Source organism: Mus musculus, chromosome 13 (assembly GCF_000001635.26).
Source record: "Mus musculus strain C57BL/6J chromosome 13, GRCm38.p6 C57BL/6J".
In the NCBI taxonomy this organism is placed as follows: domain Eukaryota; kingdom Metazoa; phylum Chordata; class Mammalia; order Rodentia; family Muridae; genus Mus; species Mus musculus.
This window is the reverse complement of record NC_000079.6, coordinates 45,724,902-45,738,655: the sequence shown is the minus strand read 5'-3', so window position 1 is coordinate 45,738,655 and position 13,754 is coordinate 45,724,902. Positions and strand designations below refer to the sequence as shown.

The 13,754-nt window shown below is 45.1% G+C and overlaps 1 protein-coding gene across 18 annotated transcripts in view; it reads left to right on the top strand.

Annotated features, from left to right (window-relative positions):
• Positions 1-13,754, top strand: part of Atxn1 (ataxin 1) — a 415,237-nt gene that overhangs the window by 226,336 nt on the left and 175,147 nt on the right. For all 18 annotated transcript variants that reach the window (NM_001199304.1, NM_009124.6, NM_001199305.1 and 15 more), the window contains one exon: positions 3,478-3,541. The gene's annotated coding sequence lies outside the window, so the exon portion shown is untranslated. The remainder of the gene's footprint in view (positions 1-3,477; positions 3,542-13,754) is intronic.

The following is a 13,754-nucleotide window of genomic DNA, read 5'->3' as shown; positions in this document are numbered from 1 at the left end:
ATTCGGGGTGTGTCTCCCCTCCCCCAAGTTAACCCTTCCTAGAAATGTGGTCACAGCAACACCATGACATGACGGGTTCATTCTTAGACCTATCCTGTAGACCTTAGGAATGACCAGTCATACATCTGTTTAGAGGGATTCATGCCATTGGCTCTCACTTGTTATCTCCTGTGATCTCTGGTTTCACAAATACAACTTTATTTCTTCAGGTTTTATTGGTGCCTTGGTGTACCCTATTTTTCTGCTGTTCCCTCCAAATCCCCCACCCCCCATTTCTTGCCTGCTGTTAAAAACAGTGTTAGGAATACCTTGAAAGGACTGGCTACAGTTGGAGGACACATCTCCACACCCTTGGACAACTGGGGCCATACATTTGCTCCCCGGGCTCTCGAAAAAGTGGCCTTTGTCTGAATTTTGTCCGATCATTGTTAGAGTGAGACAGCCTTGATAACCAGAGGCAATCATGTGACCCAGGATTCATGTGACATATATATATATATATATATATATATATATATATATATATATATGTAAAATCAAAACAACTCTTCTCTTGGAGAAAGAAATTAGACCAGAAACTCTGGCATTGTACAAATAGTCCCACATTCAATAACCTATCTATCTTAATGTGAAGTGTTCCAGAGTCCTTTTCTTAGGTTCTCAACTCCAAACACAGAGCCACTCAAGACTCTGCAGGATTCAGTTTGCTTCTTTCTATATCGTGAAGTTGCTCTGCCGTGCTGGGGTAATCAGCGGGGCCATTTGCTTAAGGTTAGAGGTATGATTTCCTACTTCCTTAAGCATTCCTTTTACCTGTCATCTCTAGGCCCCGTTCAGCATCTCCTAGTGCTCACTGATCATCGTGAGATGGGATTTCATTTCCCGTGGTGTATGTGCCAGTTTGTATTCTTCTGAGCTCTCCTACTCAAACCCAAACAGTTTGTTTTCTTTCTTTCTTTCTTTCTTTCTTTCTTTCTTTCCTTCCTTCCTTCCTTCCTTCCTTCTTCCTTCTTCTCTTTCTTTCTTTCTTTCTTTCTTTCTTTCCTTCCTTCCTTCCTTCCTTCCTTCCTTCCTTCCTTCTTTCTTTCTTTCTTTCCTTCCTTCCTTCCTTCTTTCCTTCCTTCCTTCTTCTCTTTCTTTCTTTCTTTCCTTCCTTCCTTCCTTCCTTCCTTCCTTCCTTCCTTCCTTTCTCCTTTCTTTCCTTCCTTCCTTCTTTATTTATTTATTTATTTATTTCTTTATTTCTTTTTTCTTTTCTGTTAGAACTTACTATATTTAAGCAATCTGCCTTTCCAATCTTGAAAAACAGAGGGAGGAAGAAGACACACGCTCCTGAGGTGTACAATCATTTCTGATGAATGTGGATACTTGAATGGATTCTATATGTTCAACAAGTAAATATTTAGTGCCTTGTTCTTCCAAAGCAATATTCTTGCAGTCCTTTAAAACATTTTCTGATATAAGGCTGGAGCTGTAGGTCACTTAGCAGAGTGCTTGCCTAGCTTGCACAAGGGGTTGATCCCTAGAATAAACTAGTTCTGGTGGTCTGTAATCACATCACTCTAGAGGTAGAGGCAGAAGGATCTTACATTGAAGATCATTCTTATATACATACCAAGTTCAAAGCTAGCCTGGGCTACCTAATGTCCTGTTTTGTTTTGTTTTGTTTTGAAAAGAGACATAGATAAAAGTATTGGTGTCAAAAGAGGGTTTTAATATATCAGCTATAAGACATCAGTTAGCAAAATGATATGAATACCCTAAAAATATGTTTAAAATAATTATGTATGTATGTATGGGGTTTATTTCTATTTCAAATGCTTGGATGTATCCATGGGCATAGGAAAGAAACTGGCATGTAAATGAAAATATTTATACTAGTTCTCAGAGGGGCTTTTTATGATTTCTGTCACTTGTGTTCCTCCCTCCATCTCTACCGTCTAATTGCTCTACCATAAACAGTTTTATTTTGTCCTCATCTGTGTCATCAGATCAGGGCAGTGTGGAGACGGACAGTGCAATTCAGGTTCTCGCATCCAGATAGATTCTAAAGCTGTCTCTACTGCTCTCCTCTCATTACAGAAATATCAGTATGTGGAGCTAAAGGGTAGCCAGGGCTGTTCTGTTTATTGTCTCTCCTGCATGCCTAGTGACATAGTAGGACTCCCAGAGAGGCGCACAGCAGCTGGCAGGATCATGCTCATTATGCAGATGAGGTAGACAAGCAGAGGGCTCCCCTGGCTGGAATCACTCAGTTAGGGGTGGCAGAGCTGAGAAGCATGCTGGGTATGACTCTGAACTTGGCTCCCTCAGGCCTGTCACTCTTCCTGTTGTCCTCTTGTCTGTCTTGAGGATAAAGGGGCTCTTCCTGTGTGAGGGAATCATATCGTGTTGCTTTTAAAGATCGTGTCAGAGGTGTGGTTGGGGTGTCTCAGAGTCCACCGCTTGTACAGTCTCTGGCCATCTTTTCAGTTAAATCTTGTTCTTCCCGGAACCCAAAATTATATCTTAGACGGCATGGTCTGGGACTGACAGACAGCCCCATGGGGGTGGGTGCCATCTGAGCATGTACAGTCTTCTCTCAGGCATGCTGAGGCAGGCCTTCCCAAATCTGAGAACCCACTTTCAGGCTGGTGTGGGGCCCTCAGCAAAAACTCTCCACATGGCCTCATGACTCCATGGCCTCATGGCTTCATGGCTTCATGGCCTCATGGCTTCATGGCCTCACGACTCATGGCTTCTCTCACCATCTGCTGACTCTCAATAAACCATCAAGAAGAGGTTAAGATAGACTCAAGACTCAGGCATGAAATATGACCTGTTGGGATGGCTTTGTTTCACATCCCCTCTAGACCCATGGAGCTCCATTCAAAGTCTCTGGAGACTTAAAGCTCCCATAATGCCCTGGGATGGAGCTGGAACTCTTCTGCTTTCAGTGTTAATGGCCTCCACCATTCAGACTTCCTCTGGCCCAACACTCAGGTCAGCTTGGTTCTTTCCTGCAGCTGGTTGGACCAGGCAGCACTTGAGACATTGTAACCACTGCATGATGTTACTCAGAGGGCTTAAAAGGAAGCCTCTATCACTTCTTGCCCTGTCTGTGTTCCCTTGTAAGCCTAGTTACAGATGGCCATGGGTAAAGACTCTAGGGTGTGGCCCCTGGGGGAAAGAACAAACTGCAGGGAAGGAAGAGGAGAGGGAAGTTTCAAAAGACCTGCCTACAGATATTTTCCACATACTACAATGTATGTGCCTTGTCATAAGGGTCATATAACTCATGATAAATAAACCATGTATGTTGTGATTTTTCTACACATTGAAAGGTGTTCAAAAAATATGTTGATAGACACATATCACCATATGTATCTATTAACCCCTAATGTCCTAGCCCTCCCCAGACCTACCTACCTGTGGTGATTCAGAAAATGGCTCCAAGTTGTTTTCTAAATCTGTTTCCTTTCCTTCTTCTTCTTTCAGTTTTCCAAAGAAAATAGACCAAAACTTTCTTCTTGAGAAGAAACAAACCTGCTGTTGGCAGAGGGTAAGTGAACTTTTAAATGCACCATCTGCTTTTTGCTGTCTGATGCTGTGAGGCCCCAAGATCAAGCATTTGATAAGTGGTCTCAAGCTTAGAGTCAAAACGCTGTTTTTGTCCTCTACCTCATTTGCCTGGACCGCTCCTAGAAAAGAAGGTTTTGCTAAGAGTCTCTTCTTGACATTTCTTGCTGTCCCCACACCTCTTCTGAGCTGCCCTGGTGGCTACTGTCACCTTGTCCAACTTTCAGAGAGAACAACAGTGAGAGTGTCTTTCCTTCCATGACTGGTGCACAAGGATAAGCCTATGGGCAAAGGGGAACTCTCTCTCTAGTTCACATGGCTCTGTTTTGTGAGTGCCATGAAAAAGAGCAATTGGTTATGAGCGCTCTGTGGGGCCTCCCAGGCTATCTGGGAAAGTCCCTGTGTATAGATGTGATAGCTGAGGCCCAGCTGGCTCCAAGAGACCTGTGACATCAGCCTGGGCATGAGAACAGCATTTGACTCTTAGCTGGCGCTATGGAGAGATTATTGTTTTTAATCTACACTTTATTTCCAAGGGGATAGATTTATTTCCGTAATTCAATTGAAATAAAATACTAGTAAGGTAATGAGAGTGGTCTGTTTCCCTAAGGTAAATGCTAAAGTTTGGCTTTGGAGTTGCTATGCTACCAAGAAGGGTTGACGGAGTAGGTGTGACCCGAAACTATCTGATGTAGATGTCAACGGCAGGGGCATATATTGCATGGTTCTGTCCAGGAATGTGTAAACCAATATCCCTTCATCTCAGAGAGGACAACAATGGCAAAGCAAAGGATCAAATCCATGCACAGCAAGCTTAGTGGAGCAGTGAGTTTCCTGGATTAAAGAAAGGCAGGGATAGGGATACTTGCAGGAACATGGGTGAGTCTACAAACCATATCACCAAAAAGCCATTCCAGCGTGGGTGACAACCCAACAGCATCATCCATCCAACTTGCAGGGAGCGTAGATGTACCTGGGAAGTCTCTCATCACCCAGTAGTTGCTTACTGCTGATATAATCTCAAAGAGGGGCTGGTGAGTTCTGTAAGTTTAGTGAGCATCCTGAGTCCCTGGGTTTCCCTCCTCTTTAGAGACGGGGATATCTGAACTGAGACTGAATACCTGCACAATCGTATATTTTCTTTTTCCGCTCTCTCCAAACCAGTGCTTTGGCAGTGCCACGTTGTCACAGGCAGAGAGTAGTCAGCACCGGTGTTTTGCAGTGAGGAGCCTGTATGTAGCAGCTGGTTAGATCATATTTACAGTTGGTAAGCAGAGAGAGATGAATGGCATTGCTCAGCTCACTTTGTTTGTTCAGGCTGGGAGCCCTGCATTATCAAATAGTGCCGCCTGCATTCTAGGGGGTCTTCCCTCCTCTGTCAAACCTTTCTGGAAATATCCTCCCAAATACATTCAGAGGTGTGCCCACTAGTTGATTCAAAATCCTGTCAACTTTAAAAATCAACACATAGTCCTAGAAAATGCACGCACGCACGCACGCACGCACGCACGGGCACACACACACACACACACACACACACACACACACACACACACACACACAGGATGTGGATATGACAGCATGTCAGCCTCCACAAGATCCAAAGGCCTTTGTAGAATCAGGATTTTGACTAGACTAAACCAAGAGACCACAAAGCATGAGGCTATGGAGTGTCTCAGGACTATAGTGTTTACTGGGCATATGGAATAAGACCCTGGGATCCACTCAACACCAAAGATAAATACATAAAAAATAGAACCCAGAGTAGATCTGGGACTGGCTCTACTTGTACCTTCACCTCACAAATCACTAGTGGCTGGTTTGTTGTGTATCTTGTTGTATGCAGGGCTGGGGCCCTGGACGAATGCTGCATTCGGTTTATAATTGCCCTTATCATAGGTGGCGTCCCTTTAAGAGAAATCCAGTGACTGCTCTTACCAGTCCTGAGATTTTTATTTGCAAGAGGCCAAATGGCAGTGGCATGTGTTTGGTTTCATAGCAACATGTATATGCAACCAGGAAAAAAAAAATATATATATATATTGCTTACAGCAGCCTATGATATATCCTTAGCAGACCCAGAATTACTCTAATGCCTCCTTCATATTTCTGCCTATCTCCCTCTGCCTTTTCTTTTCCTGGGGTCTTTGATAACATGAGGCATCTGCACTCTGTCCTTCTTGTTATCCAGCTCTGCTATTACACTTGCCTGCAGCTGGGTAAGGAGGAAGGCAATGCCCGTGATCTCATCCTGAGCAGAGCGGAGGACCTCCCAACCTTAGCACGTGAGAGCAAGTAGCTCATGTGTGCTTCGCCTCGTGTCTGTGGCAGGATAGCTCTGCCATAACAACGTGGTGAGGATTGAAATTCCTGGATATTGCAGTCAGCTTTTTCTAGCTGACAGGGAGGTGGCAACAGGGAGCCTTGTGATATCCAGGGAGCCAGAGAACCATGGACCTGTGTGATGGGCACAGTAGAGCCCCAAAAAGAAATAATGGTAACCATTTCTCTCCTTCCAGAGGCACAAATCCTAACTGAAGTTTTATCATTGCTCTGCTCTTAGAGCTTTGGTATGTCTCCCATCTTCTCTGTCATTTACATCCATTGGACACACTGGTTTAAGCTGCTTTTCCCTCCAAACTCTAGAAACAACAGGGTCTCATACTATATAGCCCAAGCTGGACTGAGGTTTCCTGTGTAACTGTCATAGATTCTTTTCCCATTGCAGCACTAAAATACTCTGGCAAGAGCAACCTAAAGAAGACAGGGTTTGTTTGAGTCCACAGTTCAAGATGCAATCCACTGTGGCAGTGAAGCCTGGGTGTCAAGTACTTGAAGCAGCCTATCACATTACATCTGCAAGGGGAGAGAGAGGTCAATAAATGCATGCAGGAATGCACTGTGATGCTACGCTGCACTAAGATGCTACTCAGTGGTTCTCAACCTGTGAGTTGCGACCCCTTCGGGAGCTCTAAGTGCCAGTTCACGGTTTCACAAGGGTTGCATATCAGATATCCTGCATATCAGATATTTACATTACGATTTATAGCGGTAGAAAAATATAGTTATAGAGTAGCAATGAAAATAATTTTATGGTTGGAGGGGTCACCACGACGTGAGGAACTAACTGTATTAAAGACTCACTGCATTAGGAAGGTTGAGAACCACTGACTTTATACAATCCTAGATCCCCTACCCAAGGACTAGTCCTGCCCACAGTCGGGATGGATTGTCCCACATCAATTAATATAATCAAGACAACCCCCCATAGATATACCCAAAGGTCTGCCTACCAGGTGATTCTAGATTCTGTCTAGCTGACAATTATACCATTGCAGTAGCACAGGTTGACTTTAAACTTGAGATGTCCCTTGTCAGCCTCCCAAAGGCTAGGATTACAGCTGGGTGCCACCACACCTAACCTCTAGAAGCATTTTCAAAAACTCTCTGTCATCCACTTGACATCTATCCTGCCTTTCCTCTTTTGGTTAACATTTGGAGGGTGGGGTGGGAAGTCTGAGCATCTGTCTAGGCAGAAAGGAAGCCATTTAGTATTAGAATCAGCAATCTCCTCCACCCCACCCCCACCCCCACCCACCTTCTTTCTAAGTCTCTCTTCATGCCCAGAAATAAGTGTGGAGTACCTATGCCATACTATTTGTTTCTGATGATGTCACAGTCTCATCCTGGCCCCCAAAGATTGTGACATATGTGTGTAAATAGATTCAAGTATTCTTTAATTTTTAAGAATTTAAGTATTTTTAAAGAAAAGACTCACTTAAGAATTTCTTGGTGTGTATTTTTAAATATAGCTATAAAGTCACAAATGAGGGGGGTCTCTAAAACCTTCCATTTTCCCTCTTCCCATTGTGAATAATGACCATGAAACCCATGCCAAGTTTCACATTAGCACAAAGATAAACTTTTTGCCCATCCCCTCCTCCCACACTCACTGTCACAGCATTTGCCTGTGGGGCCAAACCTCTCAGTCTAGCAGGTTGTCTTTGGAGCCATTAAATCAGAGATTTGAAAGGGGGGGGGGTCATTAAAGTGACAGGTTTGATAGATTAGGGTAGTGATTCCTAATTTAGTTTGGAGGTCTATTGGGGAAGGTGGAGAAGATTTTTGTATGAAAACTTTTTATCTTAAAAGAGTTGAGAGTTCTCCTTCCAAGTTCTGAACCAATGGGGAGAAAAAAGCAGAAAGCAGGTGGAATCCAAAATTCTTACACTACTACTAACAATTATAGAGTGAGAGTCAAAACAAAGGGACTTACCACCTCCCTGGTACCCTGTTCCTTAGTGCAGCCTTGGTAGTCATAACTGGAGCCACTTTGAGTCTGCAGAGCCCTGCAGACGGAAGGAGAAAGAGGTCAAAAGTCTGCATTGGTTACTCCTACCCAGAAGAATCCGCTTTTCATCCAGAGGTGGATGGGGCCACATCTTGATCCAGGCCCAGCCAGATAGATCACTTCCCATCCTGGAGAAGGAAAAGGCAGAGCAAAGAGCCAGGGATGCTTAAAAGACAGGAGGGTAGGTGATGCTTTTGCTCGATACAGGTTTAACCCCCTGCCTCCCGATCAAGGCAGACCAACCTCCCAGATCCATCCAACCACCTTCATCCGGTTCCATAGCTCTCGAGTTTGCTGTGCTTGTTCAGGCAACTGGTTAGTCACCTCTACTCAGTGGGCACAAAAGCCTCGACAGTCTCGTTATCTCCCATACCTCATGATTTGAAGCAATGCCAAGTCAACAACAGCCGGTTTGTACGTGCAAAGCTCACTCCTAAATTTGGGGAGAAATTCAGGGAGAGGAGGGGAGAGAGTTGGAGGGTGGAGACAAACTCTGAAAGTTAAAGCCAAGGTCACAGCCTCCAAGACGCCCTATCCTAGCTGAAGAGGCAAGGCGTGATTACAGGTAATATTAAAGAAGTGAAAAGGAATGAAAGCCCGTCGGTTGCAGAAGTGACACTAGGTATTCTTCACAGACTCCCTGCCAAACGGATGACAATAGAGCAAATGGAAGCTATTGTATTAGTCGGGGAAGGATACAGGTTTGTGTCAGAAACAGTCAATCCTAAACTCCCGGTGGCTTCACAAAATAAGGGCTCACCCCTTGCTCGAGTCGTGCCACTTAAGTGCTATCGCTCCTAGATGGTTGCCTCCCAAGCATACCTCCGTGGCCCTTCTGACCATCTGCAGGCTTCTTCGTGATCACAAGAAAAGGAAGACACCTGGAAAGTGGAAGCTTCTTACATAGCTAAATGCTGCAGAGGTAGAGCGAGGAAGGTCTGCTTGTTGCCGGCTGTGTTCTGAACGCTGAGTTTTGATTTGGAGGCAGCTCACTGTGTCCCAGTCCTGGCCTCTGGCACACACTTGAGTAGGCACTCAAGTGATACGTGAAAGGTGATAGGATGGATGGACATAAGAGTGAGTTGACACTCATTTCTGGAAGAATCATAGCAGTTGTAAGCTTGGTAAATGGCTTGAGCACTTATATAGATTATAAGGCTGTGATTGGTTAATTAGCATACTTGTTTGAATAGATTTGGACTCCATAGACTCATGCTTGGCCCACAAGGAGTGACACTATTAGGTGTGTCCTTATTAGAATAGGCGTGGCTTTGTCGGAGGAAAAGTGTCACTGTGGGGGTGGGCTTTGAAGCCCTGTGCTTAAGGTCTGCACAGGGCAGAAGAGTCAGTCTTTCCTGGATGACCAAGAGGTAGAACTCTCAGCTTCTCCAGCACTGTGTCTGCCTGGACAATGCCATGCTTCCTGCCATGATGATAATGCGCTGACCCTCTGAAACTATATATAAGCCAGCCCCAATTAAATGTTGTCTTTTATAAAAGTTGCCTTGATCATGGTGTCTCGTCCCAGCAGTGGAAACCCTAACTAAGACAATTAGACATCGTGACTAGTTGACCATAAGGACACAGGAAAAATCTAACACAAGTTAGTTGGAAGCTGAGCTCTTTCTAAAGGACTAGCCTTCCACACTCTCTACTTGGCCCCACTACTGTCTAATGAGTTCAAGGCTCAACTCCTTGTGCTATGTGGTTTCAGCTTCGCATATCTAGCCTCGTGACTTCTGAGGGAGGTGCAAACCATCCTTGTTTCAGAAACGTAATTCAGTGAGGTTGGGTTGTCCAGAACGTCCTCATGATTCCAAAATTCACCCTGCACCAAGTCCTCCATCCTTAGGGTCATCTGACACCTACACATGCATCCCGGGGACCTGCGGGTAGACAGTGTTAAGCTCCAGTTCCTTAGCTAGAACCTTCTGGAAGAGCCCATACTTGCGCAGAGCAATGCTTGAGTCATCAGAGAAAAGGTAAAGTTCCCCGAGAGAAAGGAATACATTGTATTGCATGCACTGGACCTGGAGGCTCTGCCACCCTCCCCATAGCTGCCTCTTCTCAGGTCTTCATCTAGACCTTTGTAGCATCTTTCATTTATAGTCAAACACACAAGCAAATAGGGAACTGGGTTTAGGAGATGGCTCAGTGGAAAGTGCTTACTTTTCAAGCACAAGGACCAGAGCTCAGATTCCCCAGGACCCATGTGAATGTCAGGTGGGCATGGTGGCCTGCCTATAATTCTACCACTCAGAAGGCTGAGGCTGGGGATCCTTAAAGAAAACTATTGGGCTGCCCTGCCTTTATCTATGAGCTCAGTCAAGAGCTCCTGCCTCAGTGAATAAAGTGGCCATCGATGGAGGGGAACTGCTAACATCAACCTCCACATCCAGGCACGCACCCACGTGCATATCCATGTGACTATGCATCCACATGGCACCCAAACACATGAGAGAAAAGTGATGAGCTAGTTAATTATTCCTTCAAATTCTAGGAGACACTCTATCAAATTAATCAAACACAAGGAGTGGGTGGAGGAACCCTGACTATAGCTGGATAGTCAATACCACATGTCAAATGACCTATGGCTTATGATTGGTGTGTGAAGTGGGGGGACGGGTAGAGGGTAGTCTTGGGACCTGAGTTTGTTTGTTTGTTTGTTTGTTTGTTTGTTTGTTTGTTTTTATTTCCCACATCTTGAGACCAGGAATACTTGCTTGTTCACTGTTGTTTTGTGGGAGATAGTGATGGAAGGGTTTTGCTCCTTCTCCACCAACTACTATTTGAAGGGGACAGGGCAGTGGGGGAGGCTTGACTTGAGAATCACTGGTAATGGGAGACTCTTTAGCAGGTTGGTGATATAACCAACTGTGGCTTAGGAAGCCCCATGACCTTGAGACGGTGGCAAAATGAGAGACAGGGCTAGTCTGAGAAGGCTGCTGCCGTCCTGACAAAGTTTTAAGGCATTGAAAACCTCTGTGGTTTTCATGATGCTCAGAGATGGGGAGAGACTGCAAAATGTTCCTTGACCAAGAAATGATGGGAAGATAGAAATTGGAGAGAACCTTACTTTTAAATTCTACATGGCAGTCAAATATCATAGGTCTTATTTTTGAGATTATTTTAGTAACAGTGTCACTTGCTCTAGAAGAATCTGGAAACACCCTTGGACTGAGGCAGGCCTCACCCTCAGTGTTTTTATTTACCTCTTCCTTCTGAACTTCCCAAGGTTTAAGATCAAACCGTGTCTATGGTATGTGTGTGCAGGTGTGCACATGCATGTACATGTGTACGTGTGCAAGCATGTGCATATTTGTACATGTGTATACATACATGTGCATGCCTGTGCGTGTAATGTGTGCATCTACATCTTTGTGGAAGACCAAAAGTCTAAGTCAGTGCCTTCTCCAGCTGTTCTCCATCTTATTTGGGGGTGGGGGGAACAAGATCTCTTGGCCAACCTGGAGCTCACTGATTTGGCTAGACTGGAATGGCCAGCAAGCCCCAGTCATCCTTCTGTTTCCATTTCCCAAGACTTGGGGTTACAGGCACACAGTGTTTGTAATGAGGAGCCAGACACAAGTCCTCCTGTTCACATAGCAAACAGCTTGCCAGCTGGGCCATTCCCAACTCCTTAGTTCCTATACTCTAGGACCTAGAGTCAGATTATGCTAGCAGCAGAATTGTCTGAAGTTCCAGCTCCATACTGGTGAAGATAAGAAGGCTTGAATGTGAGTGAGACATTAAAACCCCAGAGGTTGCTGGGTCTGTACACTGGTGGGAGAGCCATCTGTCCACCACTAGGTGATCTGTCCTATCCTCAAAGCCTCTTGTCAGCTGTGACCTCCCTATGGCTCTGGGGAATGAGTTAGCAGTGTCTTGCTAGTTGATAAACTCTTACAAACCACAGATCTTTTCCCCTTCAGCTCCAGAAGGCATTGCACACCATAGCCTTTGGGTTTGACAAGGTGGAGCCAGTCTTGATCAGGGAGAAAGGAGGAAGAATGGTGTCACTGGTGGATGAGAAGAGGGGTGGATAATATATTCTCAGTCTTCCTGTTTCAGATACCTTTCTTGGGGCAAAGGACAGTCTGATGAGAGAGGCCAAAGGTGTGCATTGTCACAAAGGGGTAAAAGCAAATGCCTGGGACCCCAGGGATCCTAAATATGTGTGTCCCAAAGTCTCTATACCCTGAATCCAGGAGAGAGTATGAGAGAAAGAACTGGAAAGAGCTGTCTTTACATGCTGCCTACCCTCCCTTTCTACGAAGGGTATGAAGGAGGTGCTTTAGCACATCTGGAATTGCACTCTGAGATTTTCACCTCCTGCCCTTTAATTCCCTTGGGGCTGTCATTGGCCAGACCGACCCTACCCCCACCCCACGCTTGCTCTGTCTGCTCATCTGTGAGGACTGTTCTTCGAGCATGGTGAAGCGCGCATCCTTCTTGATGTGGAAGAAGAGTGGTATTGTTGGTCATTTCAGTCCCTCCACATACCCATAATACCACTTGACTGGTGTAAGGTGTGTGTGTGTGTGTGTGGTATGTGTGTTTGAAACAACAAGATGTTCAGGAGCCTCTATCTTTTCTGGAGGAGTTAGGTGTATATTCAAACAGACAGGCAAAACTATTTATAGATTGTTAAGTATTGTGTGAAAGGAAGAGGTGGAAGTCAGCTTTAACGTTCTCTTCCCTTCTCCCTATAGGTTCTCACTAGTACTAGAGGCATTAGGCATTTCAAGTCTTGTGTGACGGCAATACCCTTTTGATGTGCTTTGCCTAGAAATGAAAGCTGAAACAGGCTTTGGAGTAAACTTACCAAAGAATCATGGGGGTTTTGATCACTTCCTATTAGCATGAACATGAGTCTCTGTCCTGACAGATTTTTGTTTGAGGGAACATCCCCTGTTTAATAAGGATACACATGTTACTGGGTGCTTCCTATGTCTTCTAAATTCAGGAGCTAAAGGAACACATGTGGAGGAATTCCCTATGCCCCAAATGTTTTTGTCAGCCTCAGCCCAAACTTCAAAAACCTGTTCTAGAAGAAACCTTAGAAGGCCTTTGACTTCAACAATGAGTCCCAGCAAGGTGCTCCCCCACATCTTGACCTGTGTAACCCTTGGTAAAAAGAAACTTGAATGTAAGAAGCCCATGTTACCGCAGACACTCACAAGTTCCTAGGAGATGCTGTTTGTCTGGACCTGATCAGAGGGTGACAGGGGTTGGGGGTGGTGCAGACGGAGGGCTTAATGATACCCCCTCTGCCTTTAAAGTATAGTACGCTGCTTCTGACTCTGCCTCTCACCTGGGAGGCGGGAGGAAATGGACGACTACTTATTGCTCTCAGCATCTCAGACTGCATCCAAATCTCTGGACTGAGCTCTTGGCAAAACCAAACCAGACGGCCAGGTACCCAAGACTCAGCCCATTCCGTTTCTTTTTGATTTCCGATGGATTGGAAGAATAAGCAGCTTGCGTTCCACAATCTTCAAAGAGAACCTCCTAAGTGTGTAGGACTTGGAAACACCTGTCCTGTTTATTTGTTCTTCCTTTAGTATTTGAAAACGGGGGAACGCCGCCATTACCTTGGGAGTGCAGATTTCCCAGAAGGGCGGGTGCAGGAAGCAGCACAATGACTTTGCTTTTAATTTGAAACGCATTGCTCTCTTCGAGGGGTAGCCTAAGAGGTGTCTGCTTTCACTTCCATTTCTGTGATTATAGTTAATCCTATGGCTCCGAGGCATGGGAGCAAATGGTGTGTCTTCTGGCAGTTATTTACAGACCCTTAAGACATGATGTTTTATGAGGAAGTGGGGATTTGGCTCTGAAGATCCCC